General features: G+C 37.1%; 1 pseudogene; it reads left to right on the top strand.

The window, feature by feature from the left end:
- Positions 1-464: 464 nt before the first annotated feature.
- On the top strand, positions 465-14287 carry LOC113076114 (small conductance calcium-activated potassium channel protein 3-like; annotated as a pseudogene).
- The last annotated feature ends 893 nt before the right edge of the window (positions 14288-15180 follow it).

Here is a 15180-nt window from a genome sequence, read left to right as displayed (position 1 = left end):
AACTCGATCTCGACCATAACATAAAATAGAAGCACTTGTTCAGATTGATTGACTTGCAAGATTCTTTATTCAAGTATCAAAATATATTTCAATATTTAAGTATTTAAGTATTTAATATTTTTTAAATAAATTTTTATATTTATGAGATGGCTGGGAGAAAACCATAATATTTTATTTTATTTTATATCAAATGTGTAACAAACATTTAAGAAGCTTCTCCGAAAAGCCTGTGGGCAAACTGTTTCCTTCAGAATGCTTTGCAGATCAAATTAAGGAATGGAAACATATGAAAGTATTTGAATGTGAAAACTTTGATGTGATATTTGTGCCTATTTCACATCCAGTTATTGCTTCTCCATACCTTCCACAGGCCAGAACCTGTTCAAAGTTTTCCTTCAATAATCAAAATCTTTCCCAACTGAGCCAGCTTCTTTTCTTTCTCTCTCTCCTCTTCCAGGTATCATGATGCTCAGGATGTGACCAGTATTTTTTGGGTGCAATGTGGCTCATCTCCATCACCCTTCCTCTCCATTGGATATGGAGACATGGTGCCTCACACCTACTGTGGCAAGGGGGTGTGTCTGCTCACAGGGATTATGGTATAAACACACACACACACACACAGAGAGAGAGAGAGAGAGAGAGAGAGAGGGAGCACAGCGGTTTCACGCCCACGGCAGCAAGGGACAGTCTAACATATGTTTTCCTACTTGTTATCTTATTTCTAGAAACCCAAACCACAGTCTCACCACCCATGTCTGTTAGCAAACACCAGGACACAGCTTGCAAACATTGAGTGTGGTTAGGATGAATCCTTTTTGTGTATTCTGGGATGGCACATTTGTCCATCTTTGAGGCTGTTGTGGGCTGCCATTGTTCTGCCTCTCTGAGCTGAGCCTGTACTGTGTGTCTCTGTGCTTGAGGAAAGCCTGACAGGTGGTGCATAGCAACGGTTTAGATGTGTTTGTTTTGATGTTGAGTTTGCAGATGGTAAATATCTGTTAGTAGAGGTCCCTTCCTCTTGTTTCTCTCCTCTCTCTGTTGTTGTGTTTGGAGTATTTGTTCTTTCTGTTCACATACTGTCAGTTTCAGTGTCTCTGAAAATATCCTCACAGAGAGTGGTGGTTAACGGGACATGGTGGTTCTTTTTCTGTTTATTTTCATTTTAGGAGTTTTTTTGAGATTTTCATCTTTCCTTCTCAATTCCACACACACACGCACGCACGCACACACACACACACACACACACACACACACACACACACACACACACACACACACACACACACACACACACACACACACACAATCACATAGCAGATGGGTTTGTGCCAAATAAGAATGTCCGTTATAAAGAAAACTCTAGTTTAAAACACGTGACAAATGATTAGATATGGATTCTCTGAATTAATGTATTATTCGTATCTATCTTTTGTATTCTCTGAATTTTAAAGAATAAAAAAAATTAAAGACACTAAAATGTAATGTGGTGTAGCAATCAAGTAAATAGGACCAAGATATTTTCGTTTCACCTTAAAAACATGAGTGTACACAGTCATAATAAAAAAAAATGTATTTTTCATAAAATAAAATGTAATTTTTTATCAAATATATTATTAAACCTAATTATTATACTAAAAAAAAAATCATTTTTTTAGGGGTGATATTTTTACCACCTGAACTAACCATGTCATATGACACCTTGAATCATTTCTCTATGATTTAATTTCCCACTTGGCATGTTGATTACATCACATGACAGTTGAGTTTTGATATATGATTTTTAATATATTGAATAAATATATGTATTTTAAAAAAGATTAAGCCAAACTGCATAATAAGGATTTCTTTTAATGAATGTCATTATTTTAATGAGGATTTTCTTTTCTTTTTTGTTATAATAGCAGGGCAGTTGTATCATCTTGACATTTTGGCTTTATGCTCCCCAAAATGAATTTTAATTAAAAACATGCTTATCATTCAGCTGATATATTCAAGTCATTGTATGTATGACGTGTATTTGTTTTATGTATTTTGAATAAATTATTAGATCCAGGATATATATATATATATATATATATATATATATATATATATATATATATATATATATATATATATATATATATATATATATATATATATATATACTGTATATATATCCAGATAACACTGACATATTCTCACAGTCTTAATTGTTGGAAAGGGCATCTAATATTTCAAACCACTTGTGTTCTTTCCATTTTTAAATATGAGCTGCTAAAGAGATGAAACACTACAGAATAGGTATAAGAGAAAGAGAGCGAGAGAAGAGAGAAAGAGTGTTGGATGTGATTTCTTTTACTGTTAAGAGTGATTGTAATGAACTTCTATAGGCAGAATTATGGGACTTGTTGCTATGACAACACCGAAGGCCAACTCTGTTAGACTGTACCACTGCCCTGCGGGAACGGGAGTGTTTGGGCAGGGTTTTAGTTTGCCAGTCTCATGGTGCTGCTTGAGGATTTAGGGATGCAAGGAACACCTGTCTATCCTCTCTGCAAATGTAGATGTGAAATGGAGTACGTTATATATCAATATAGTGTCTTTAATAACTTACTTCCTCAACTTTCTCATTCAAACACCAGCTAAAGGCTGATGGATTGTTGTAGTTGAGTATTAGCCTTTCTCTGGCGTCATAACAGTGAAGATTCAGCATTGTCAGCTCTAACACAATGTATTCTGGTCTGAGGGCAGGTGCTTTTTCTTTTCTCCGCATGACATTAATAACCTTCAGATCTGGAAAGATGTGAAAAATGAACTGAAATGGAGGATGTCTGCAGATAAACGGATCTCTCTGGCACTCTTTTGTCACTTTAAGAGATAAATGTTTTGTGTTTTATTTGGGAATGGTTTTTATACAAGTTGCCATGTGGAAAACGCAGATACACACTTTGTCGATGTCGTAGAGGGGTTTTCCGTGGATGGACTTCATGTTTTATTAAGTGGTGAATATGGGCAACAAAAGTGCTTCTTGAAAATGGGCTTTTTTGCTTTATTTTTATGTCTTGTGAAATGGGCTGAGAGTATTTTTGGATTAACGTTTCTCTTCTGTATGTCCTACAAGTGGGTTAAAAAACATTCCATTAACATCACACACACATTATACACGTAGAAGCCTTAGGAAACACACTTTTATTAGTCACTTTTTTAATTCAAATTCATTTCTTATTAGTAGTTCTGTGACCTCGTTAACACCACCACTACCCTTTTTGTCGCTTTTTTCCCCAGACCTCTTTCTTTGCTAAACTATTGTTTCTCTCTTCTTGAACTGTAATTGTATTCCTCTCTCCCTGTCTGCATCACTCCAGCTCTTCACCACTTAATGGGTTTATTTCCTCATTTTCCCACAACCTGTCTCAGTCTCTTTTCGTCTGCGTGCCTCTATCACTTTGGTGTAGTGGTCTGTGATTTCTTCAGTTTACAGGAATAAACCTCTCTCTCTCTCTCTCTCTCTCTCTCTCTCTCTCTCTCTCTCTCTTGTATCACCCTGGTCTCTTCTCCGTAATGCCTATAATATTCTCAGGAAATCTCAAGAATCTCATGTCAGGGTCATGTTTCATCCATCCATCCATTTTTAATTACATAAAATTATATTTTATAATTTTATGTAATTTTAATTACTCTGCTTAAATTAAACTCTGCTGGATGTGTAAAGTTAGTAGAGACTTCCTAACAGACTAAAGGCTATAATTAAAGCAAAAGGTGATTCTGCTTTTTTTTTTTTCAACTTCGATTCTGTTTTTATTAATTTTTACATTTTTATTCTTTTCTGACACGTTGGTGTTATATATTTCACAATATTACTATTTTACTGTATTTTTGATCAAATAAATGCAGCCTGGTGAGCATAATAGACTTCTCATAATTTAAAATCTTACTGAGCCCAAACATTTAAACAATATTGCAAAATGAGATATTATTTAAACATCAGAGCTGCTATTTGTTAGGTCAAGATTCGAAACTGGTAGCACTAGAGTCAGTCTTTAAAAACTTTTTTCCTCTTTTGTCATGCCTCATCTCCCCTAGGGATCCAAGTGTACAGAACTGCCACTGGTTGCCCTGGTTAAAAGAAATAGGTGCATGACGCCACAGAATGTAACACTGCAAACAATCCTAACAGTCCTAAAATTGTCTTCATTTTTTTTAATATTACATTATTTTTTCTTAGGATTTTGCCTGACTTATTTGTCATTTATCGCCTTTTACTTAAACCACTTTACAAACACTTTTTTGTTTCATATCCATTTTTTTCTCTTTCTAGTGCTCTCTCATCTGGAATGAAAGGGAGTTAATGTTTCCATGGCCCATCCATGGGAGCTTCCTTATTTATTTTCAAATATGTTGTTCCATGTGACTTCTGCTAATGATACAAATAATAAGGTTTTCATGCATGCGTGTCCTCTCACCTTGACCTCGTCTCTTGTTTCTCGCAGGGAGCAGGATGCACTGCTTTGGTTGTTGCAGTGGTAGCCAGGAAGCTTGAACTGACAAAGGCGGAGAAGCATGTGCACAACTTTATGATGGACACACAGCTCACCAAACGGGTAAACACACAGACACACATACACTCACAATTCACTAAATGGACACACAGACACAGCTTTGTTTTCAGAAGAGCATATACATGTATCAGTTTTCTTTCTCCGTAGGTCCTGTTAAAATTTTGATGCACTTGAAGAGCTCAGAAATAGCTCCTCGTATCAAATATGTAGGCAACATCACGGCCGGCATCAGTGACTAGAAGGCTGGTGATCAATAATTTTAATGCAGATTAAAAAGAAATCACTTTAGCAGTGAAGTGCTGCTGCAGAGGAGCAGCTGTAGTAAATGTCTTCCTCAAGTGAGAAAGAAGGTGGAAAATTAGCTGTTTTTTTTTTACGTTTGTTACCTCACATGCACTCAGTTGCCTCAGTTTAACAGGCTTTGGGGTGAAAGAGAAAGAGAGAGAAAGAGACCCATTGATAAATGCTGTATAGAAACTGTGAGAATCATCCTCGTGCATTGAGTTTGCTGCTACTATGGTTACAAACCTCTACTAAAAGAGATAAAATGCGCTGGCAACTTTGACATCACAGACCTGTTGCCATGGAGACACGGCAACAAAAGTTTTCCCTTTAACTGTATTACAGGGTGCATGGTGTTCCTCCGTCTCCACATTAGGAGGAAAACCGCTTGTGTTCCAAACGCTGGGTTGTTCCAACCCAATTTTGGTTCAGATATGGACTATACCAATTGTTTGGTTAAACATTTTACAAAAACACTTGGGTTAGTCCATATTTGGGTTGGGATTGAATAAAGTATGGTAAAGATGGACAAGCTTCTCAGGCTAGAATTGTTTACCACAAACTATCTTTAAATATAAACGCTAATGTGCTCGTTATACAGTATTCCAGTTTTCTGATCATGTTGGTACCATTTTCAAAGTGGTAAATATATTAAATACACTAACCACACTTGTAAAAGCCAGTCTTCAAGAATAAATATGCATTCATGTGGGTTGTAAATATTTTCTTTCGTGCAATTATTGTTTTTAAAGGTTGTAATGTATTGTCAGTCATTTTAACTACCAGTTTTTTTCAGTACACTTTTAAAAACAAATGATATTAGATATTATCCATAGAACCTTTCCACTGCACTAAAGATTCTTTATGAAAACCGGTTCCTCAGTTTATTAAAAAGCTCTTCACACTAAGAAAAAGGTAGAAGTGTAGAAATATGCAAGATACAAGTTATAAATCATCCATATGCAACATGCTTATATTACCTAATCAAACTGACAGAATATCTCTCCAGTGTTTAATCTAAGGTGTAATAAATGAAGAAATTATACAATCATGAGGTTTTGTGCCAATTCTGAGAGTAGCCCAGAGTATATGATCAATAATACAGTGAAACAACTCCATTAACTCTATTGTAAAAGTGTAGTGCATATCCTGTCAGGGTTACTGAGGGAGAGGACCCAGATGCAGAGTGAACAAGGAACGTTTATTGACAAGACAAAGCACGACAGGAGGGAGTGGCTTGAACTGTCCAGACAGTAGGATTGGGTAGATGGGTAGACAGTGGAGCAGGCAGATGGGGGGGGATGACCGCCGAGGGGGGCTCTGGGTGATAACTGAGTGCAGGACTGTTGAGGAGGCTGTGCAAGGGACCAGACCACAACACCAGGAACCAAGGGCACTTGACTATAGAGGTAAAGCCACACGTCAGATCTCCAGGCGGGGAGACCCAGTAGCCAGGGAGAAGGCAGCAGGCAAGACAGGAACAGACAGAACTCACAAAACACTAGACAAGACTTAAGACAACATGAGAACAACAACAACAACAACAATAATAATAATAATAATAATAATAATACTACAAGGGCAAAAATCAGACAAGGCTGCTATGACCTAGAAACAAGATAAACTAGGGGAATAACCAAAGTAAACTAAAAAGGTAAAGAAACAAATACAAAATAAAGTTCTAGAAAAAACTGGAAAGACTAACCAAGAAAATAACTCAAAAGGGGAAAATAAATACTTTAAGGGACAAGTCAAACTCAAGTCAAATTAAAAGTGAGATCCAACCAAAAAGAAACACTTAAACTAGACTAGAATAAACCGTGACAAGATAAACTTAAACTAACAAATACCAGACTTAAACTGACAAGGGAAAAATCGCTATTGGTTTAGAACAGCTAGCACGCTAAGCAGACACTAACTCACACAAAAAACGAACCGGCAAACACATGAGGGAAATGATCACAATAAGAGCATACAGAGACATGAGAAACAGGTGACAACACTGACTAATTGGGACTAAACAAGAGGGCGTGACCAAGGAAAACAAGGAGGTGGGACAAGAGGAGCACGTGGTAGACACAAGAGACACAACCATGTGCTCAGGCACAAAATAAACAAAGACACATTGAACAAAGACAGTACAGACAAGACTGTCAGGGCAGGATCCTGACATATCCTGCAAACGTACTTTTTTTCTTGGAGAAATGTTTTATGATTGACTTGGTGAGTCTGGCAGCTACTATAATGGTAAGGCTTCAATTTTCCACATAGTCAACAATGATGGTCCAGACTTCATTACAGTTTTGCCCTCATCCTTTTTCTCTCTAATGTCTGCTTGCAACTGCTTTGACCTCTCTGACAGTCTCTCTCTTGCTCTCTTGTCAAATCTTGTCTTTGATTGATTGTGCAGTACCTAGAAGTAATTGCCATGTAAAAAAAACAAAAAAATATATAAATATATATATAAACGGCAATAATGTATTAAGAGGTCATTATGGTTGGTTAACATGTTTATTCTCAAACACGCCTACAAATTAAAGCCAACTTGTTGAAACTGAAGGTAGAGCAAATAGTTTGTTGATTACCTGGTTAGAACAGTTTTGATTAAATCAGTGGTTCTCAACCAGGGGCCGTCAGCAAACTTCCAAGAGGGCGTCAGCATGAAAATGATTTAAAATAAGATAAAACCAACATTAAAATAGGCTATCGCAACCTAAAATATTGTTCTTTCCATCACAGTTTTGGGAAACCTGGATGCACCTGTGATTTCAGGACCCTAAAAAGTCATGTAAATGGAAAAAAAAAAAAGTCTAAGTCGCCTATGCCTTGAAATGGCCCTGTACATGAAAATCACATTTCAGGAAAAATCAGCGCATACTGTATATATATATATATATATATATATATATATAAAGTCGTTGTAGGGACAGTATGGATTACTAATGGCCCTTTGTATCTAAATAGGTCAGCAATATTGTATAATCCAGTTTGTGAGTCTAGGAGATATAAGGGAGCTTTTCTGAACTTTACTTTTATTGTAGTAGCAGTATTTATTAATCACTATAATACTGCTTCAATGTCATTTGGATTTCAGATATAAGTAAACTCCACTTGTAGACTGCTATGAGCATCCCTGCCTAAATTACATCGGTATCATCTTCCTCCCTCTCTCACTCTCTAACTTGCCCTGTCTCTGGCTCTTCTCATAAATGAGACCTGCGTTGAGGTTGGGCCAGAGCTCCTACTGTTGTATTATTAAATACACTGACCACTGTTAATTAATCAGAGCTGTGCAGTGCTAAATTCAGACACAGTGCTTAAAAAAAGCCTGGTGCTGCCCTATGGGTGGAGAAATACTGTCAAATCAGGATCTTTTTCTATCTTAGGTTCTATCGTCCCTCCGTTGCCCACCGAGGATGTAATTGTTCTTTTCTCTGAAGAGGTGCTCCTTTGAAGTCTCCTCATTCATTTTTCTTCAGCAGATTTTCTTATTCAATTTTGTGTTTTATTTGCTCTTCCTCTCCCTTTTCTGGTGCCAAACAAATCATGCGATGCATGGGGAGGTCTTGAAGGCCAGGGGGCAGGAGTTAAAAATGTTGTAATATTTGAACTTCAAAACATTCTGTTGTGCCCCGATCTCGAAATCTGCACAGAATTATTGAATTTTGTCCCTAGTGGCAGCCCCTTACAGTTTTTTAAACTGATTGTGATATATAAATGTATTTAAATGTATTTTTAGGGCTAATAAGTGTAAATAATTAAGTAATAATTATATTAAAATAAATAAATAAATAAATGCATATATTTTTAAGGGTTTTATATGCCATTTTTTGTCAAAATTGAGTTATTCACATATTCTTACTCTATAACAATTTATTTACATCATGTGATGTTTTTTTTTAAGTTGAATACATTTTGAGACTTTTTATATGGAAAACAAAACAGGTTCTGTCTATAAATATATGGATTGCAAAAACTTAGCTCAACTAAGCTCAATATATCAAAACTGCTCAGATTTATAGATTATTAAAAAATAAAATGGAAATCGGAAACTCTCATATCACAGTTGTCTTCTTAATTAGAAAGCTTCACTTCTGGTCGGATGCTCACATATGGTTTCATTATTTTAATCGATTCAAGGCTCAAATTGGATCCAAAAATGTCACATGTGCATATGATTTCAGCTCCATGCAGCTGCCGTACATCTCTCCATTGGAAATGAATGTCTTTCAGTCAGTTGTTTGGCAGACCAGAAAAGGCGGCTTTAATTTTGTCCTTCAAAACTTTACCACAAAGATATAAAGGTATATTGTAACAGCTTTAGAGTTGACCCTCTTTTATTGGACATTGCTGGTATGGGGCCAGGCTAGTGAATTGACAGAATAATGTCCTACAAAATCAAGTCGCTCTGGAATATCTCCCAAGAGTACCTTTAATTTGGCAGATGTTTGGGGTTGTGTGCGTGTATTGGCGAAGCAGAGCTGTGATAACTTTCTCCTGAGATGTTTTTCCTGTTGCTTATATTGTTGTTATGGTGACATGTCCCCTCAGATAAAGAACGCAGCGGCGAATGTTCTACGAGAGACTTGGCTGATATACAAGCACACCAAACTGATGAAGAAAATTGACCACTCCCGCGTACGCAAGCATCAGAGGAAGTTCCTCCAAGCCATTCACCAGTGAGAAAAACAACCTCCCATCACAGACACACAGCTTGACTCAAACTCTCATCTAGGCACTTTATATTCTCACATTGATCACACTCATGGACCAATAATGCAAAGTGAACTTTAGCGATAAAAGATAAAATCACACAAAAAGCATTTGAAGTGCTTCGCATTTGGGCTGAGTGGTAGTTGGGATGTCTGACCTGTCCTCTGATACAGTATCTGAGAAAGAAAATGACAAAAATCTTCACAAACTGAAGGAATCTGAAGGAGGCAGCTTTTTCTAATAGCTCTATGTGCTAATTTATCAAGCTTTTTTCACTAACATTCATATGTGATGATGGTTTTCTGTATCATTAATCACTTCAGACCTGTTTTTTTTTTTTTTTGGACTACATCTTGAAACTGTGAAACTTTAACTTGAGATTTAAAATGTAATTCGGTTTTTGTATAATCCAAATACCAAATTCTTTATATATATTTTTTTTTTCAGGCCTTATCAGCATAATTTGATCCCACAGATCACGCATGTAGCACCCATTGTAAAGAGCCATTTACACAAACAATGATAACTATAATGAAAAAGTTGTAATAATCATTAATAAAAACATTCAGTCAGAGCATTTAAAGTGACAGACTGCAGTGAACACTTAAAATAAACAGATTTTTATTGTCCTTTGTTTTAGATTATTATAATATCAGCTTTAAAGGGATTGTTCACCCAAAAATTAATTAATTATTTACTGATCCTCATGTTGCCCAAAACTTGTATGACTGTTTTTTATTTTGGTACATTTAGTTCACCCAAAAATGAAAATGACCCTGATTACTCACCCTCAAGCCATCCTAGGTGTACTGTATATTACATTGTTGTTTCTGACAAATACGATCAGAGTTATATTAAAAAATGTCCAGGCTAATCCATGCTTTATAATGGGAGTGGATGGTAACCCAAAATTTGAAGCCCAAACAATTTCACCCATCCATTATGAAAGAAGTCCACATGGCTCCAGGGGGCTTTCAGAAAGAAAGTGATGCGTTTTGTTTGTTTAAGAAAAATATTCATATTTACAACTTTATAAACCTTAATCTCTAGCTTCTGCCAACTGTTGTATTCAAGTTCACGAGAAAGTGGCGTCCAGTGGATGATGTATGACGTAGGCAAACGCAGTGATGAACACGGTCAGGAATTAGTTGTACAAAAAAAGGATTTGTAAAGAAAAATGTTGGAGAATGTCGATATAAGCCAAGAGGACACTGTTTTTTGCTATAAACAACTTTTTTCTCACGAGACTAGCATATTCTCACCAGAGCTTATGCTACGCTTACATCCTACGTCACCCGCTGGACGCCACTCTCTCGTGAACTTGAATAGAATAGTTAGTGGAAGCTAGAGATGAAGGTTTATAAAGTTGTAAATATGAATATTTTTCTTACACAAATGAAATGCATCACTTTGCTTAAGAAGGCCTTTTTTAACCCCCCATGTGGACTTCTTTCATAATGGATGGGTGCAATTTATTGGACTTGGAATTTTGGGCTACCGTCCAGTACCATTATAAAGCATGGATTATTCCGGACATTATTTAATATAACTCCGACTGTATTCATCTGAAAGAAGAATGTCATATACACCTACTGTATAGCATGAGGGTGAGTTTTTTTTTTTTTCTTTTTTTGGGTGAACTATCCCTTTAAGACCAAACAGATGCCTCTGTCAAGTGGTTGCTTTGAGGGTGCATTCTAAAAAATACTGGGTTGTTTCAAACCAACTTTAGGTCAAATATTTAATTAAAAGATTTAACCCGACAGCTCGGTTCATCCATATTTCACTCAAAGTTGGGTTGAAACAACCCTGCATTTTTTGGAGTGTGGACAAATAAGCAAGCGCTAATGTTTATATGGCTAGAGTTAGCTTGCCTTTTAGCTAATCAGAACTGCTGAGCAAAGTAATGTTATGTCACCTAATTAATATTCATAAGCCCATCCAATTTGGTAATGACATTTCCCTCTGGCTTTTCTGAACATCGTTACACTATTGAAGTCACCATGTTTCCCTATTTGTGATTGTCTGGCCAAACAGTGACTATTGTATCAGCTTCTGATGTGAACACTATCCTCTGTGTGGGTGCCCTCCGCACCACTCATCATTTTAAAAACTCTAATCCTCCTGTCACTGTTTTGTCATGGCCCTGTCCGCCAATTTTAAGGGCTCCTTTCGAAATGAAGGCTGTGTTTTAAAGAAATCCCACACGTATGCAATCCTTTTAAGTCTAATGCTTTTAGGATTTACGCCGTAATTGCATATTCATCTTGGGGATTCTCTTCAACAACAAACAAAAGAAAACAAGATGATTAAGTTAATTAGCTATTTGAGGTTCACAATTGAGGGCCGTTGGTGCTAGAGAGATTAGAGGGAGATCTAATGGATTGTGTGTGTGTGTGTGTGTCCCTGTTTTTGTAGATTGCGAAGTGTTAAAATGGAGCAGAGAAAACTCAGTGATCAAGCCAATACTCTGGTGGACTTATCAAAGGTAAGACTTCTGTAAATGCACACACATCAACACAAATCACAGACATGGTCACACATCAGAGCCTGCACATATGCACGTTACATCTGATAGGAAACAGTAGACACCCACACACACTTTCAATGACATTGTGTTCCCTTTCCTGCAATTTTACCATGCCCACACACACACACACACACACACTTTATAACACCCAAGGCTGCAAGCACATCGACTGCAACACAAAATGCTCTGTGACACACATACCTTTCCCAAATATATCTCAGCATTTAGCTGTTTCCATGCTGACCCGTTTGTTTCTGTGACTTTGTGTCTCCTAGCAACCTGAACAAGTGTTAAAGCAAGGGATGACAGTGGGAACGAGGAGAGAGGGAGAGGGAGAGGGTGGGAGGGAAGAGAGACAGGAAGTTAAAGAATGACAGAAAATTTGTGCAATTCAAGATATTTTCCTTGATGGCTATGTGTGTTTGGGCGTTTTTTTTTTCTAAAAGTGTTTTTATTTCTTTTATGTGAGAGGGAGTTGTTGAGTTTTTTTTAAACTGTGCAACATTTTCAATTACAGTGTACATGTCGTGAGCTGGACTTGATTTTTATTTTGTGCTTTGTATGAGAATCAATTCATTTGGGTTGCTCAAGGTAAATTTTATTGCATGCTCTCTCTGACATAAAGCAAGGTAAATTTATTTTTTATTAGTGTTTAATATCTTATACAGAGTTGCTTCTCGCATTTCTTGCCCGACTGGCAATTAATTTCTCTCTCTCTCTCTCTCTGGAATATAAACCTCACTAAATTTTACTAGACTTGTGCATAAAGTCAAACTGTTCGCCAGTCGGGAAGGAAAAATAAACGTCATTCAAAATATGTTCTTTGAAAAAAAGTAATGTTGTCTCAAATTGTTGCTTCTTGAAATGTAACTTACTTTTATATATTTTTTTTGTAAAAAAAATAGAAAAATAGTAATTAAGACTAGGACTACTAGACTACTGTAAATTCTTTAACCTGTTCTTCTTACCCAGAGGACCATTTGATTGCTCATATGATACCCTTTCAGTGCTTAGGAAACCTGTTAGTTACATTTCATTCGTTTCAATTTTGTCTCAGATGTTTCTCTTAAACTTCCTGAGAATAAACTTAAAGAGACTACTGACAAACACTGGTGTAGTGCTATAAAAATGAATACGGATTCCATAGTTTAGATGATTTTGCACTTTGAGCCCAGTTTCTCATTGACAACCTCGAAAGAAAAAAAAGGCAAGGAGATTTAGTCCTGAATCTTTTCCTCATAAGAAAAATTGAAGAAGCTGAAAACTCAAGCATAAATCTCCATTTAATCTCTGTTTTAATTTTATTTGGCTGTCTAGCCAAAGCAACGGAGATATTAAAGTCAAGATGAGATCAAAATTGACCGTTTACTTAATGCACATTCCTGGACCTATTACGAGCAGTGCATCAGTGTATGTAAAAAAATATTGTCATCATAATCAATCATTAATATGTAATAACTTACTCTTCCTCTGCTTTTCTTGTCACTATTGAATAATGCTAACCAACAGACAAATATCGTCTTGTTTTTGCAATATCTACTTGTTTTTACTCCATTTTGGTGCATAACGCCTACTGTTCACAACCCAATCATTTCCCAACGGATAAGGCCCATCAAGTTCCATCCAATACTTTTTATAAGTGAAAATCCTGTTTCCCTCAGAAACGTAACACATTAAGAGCAAATGGATTGTGAACACCATGTTGACTTTAAAGAGATCTCATTTGAGATTTTTATTTCCTCTGGGTATTTATTGCTCCATTTATTATCTCTGCTCTTTCTATTTAATCTTTCTTCTGTTCTGGGATAGTATTTGAACTCTTTGACTGCTCTGAATCCTTCACGTTACTTTATCACTGTATATCTGTCTAACTGCGCTCTCATTCTCTGTCTACATAGATGCAGAGCGTCATGTTATGAGCTGATGTCTGAGCTGAAACGACCGCAGTGAGGATCTGGAGAGGCAGATGTTAGGTCTGGAGCAGCGGGTGGAGCAGCTGACGGCCGGCTTTAATGCTCTGCCCGCTCATTTGTCGGCCACGCTCACTTCCCAACATGCCGCGCTCGTTCAACTATTGCGTGAGCGTGATGCCAAGGTCCTGAAGCCCCACTGTGCCCTCTGCCCTCTCACCCACCGCTGCCAACCCCCTCTCCGCTCTGGCTCCGTCCCGACTCAGCCCACCGAGGACAGTCCTAACACCAGCAGCTCCAGCTGCTGAGACCCCGGTGTGGGAAGTTCCCTCCGAGGCAGAGAGATAGAGGATTAGTCGAACGAAGAGATGACATAACCATACATACGCATTCACATATGATGCACTATAACAACGAGCATAACACAGCTTAACGCCAGAATATACAGTGTAATGATGAAGGAGGCGCTGACATTTGCACAAAAACCCTATGAGAAAACTGCCATATTTCATGTAGTCCACAAGACGGACGTACTCTACTGTTACCATGAATGTATACATTTTAGAAGACACTGACTCAGACATGTTAAACATGCATGGACACTCACTCACTCACTCACTCACACAACAACACACACTTTTTCTTGATTCTGTCTTTGCTACCAAAGTGCTCTGTCTATAGTTGACTAAAAATTGAGTGAGGTGTGACTTGCAAAACATGGAACTAGGGTGCTTGGTATTAGAGAGATTATAAATAATCAACAGCTGAGAATGTTATGATATCTGGACAGCACTTTTTACAGTCTGCAAGAGACTAACAGCCATTTGAGCAAAGCATTATTTCGAAGAGCAACGCTGAAGCCAGTAAATACGTTATAAAACCCACCCCATCAAGGTGGAACAGCTGCTCACACGGAAATAACTGTAGAATGAGTGATTATAGTCATTTTCTTAGTGGGATTGCTTCTATTATAATGGTGTTGGAATAATAGACTATTTTACTTCTGACCCCGTTTCAATGGAGAGACCATTTTGAAAACTGACTAATAGTGACATCCTGTGGCCGGAATACTGAATTACATCCGCTTGGAATATTGTACAGTATGCTACTACTGAAACTTAGCTTTGTATCGCTCAGTTTTTTACCATTAATAATTACTGATGCAGTTATAGCTCACATTTATTATAATTATACGATAGCC

This window comes from Carassius auratus, unplaced genomic scaffold (genome assembly GCF_003368295.1).
Source record: "Carassius auratus strain Wakin unplaced genomic scaffold, ASM336829v1 scaf_tig00018908, whole genome shotgun sequence".
Taxonomy (NCBI): Eukaryota; Metazoa; Chordata; class Actinopteri; order Cypriniformes; family Cyprinidae; genus Carassius; species Carassius auratus.
The sequence above is the reverse complement of the archived record's forward strand: the minus strand, read 5'-3'. Positions and strand labels throughout refer to the sequence as shown.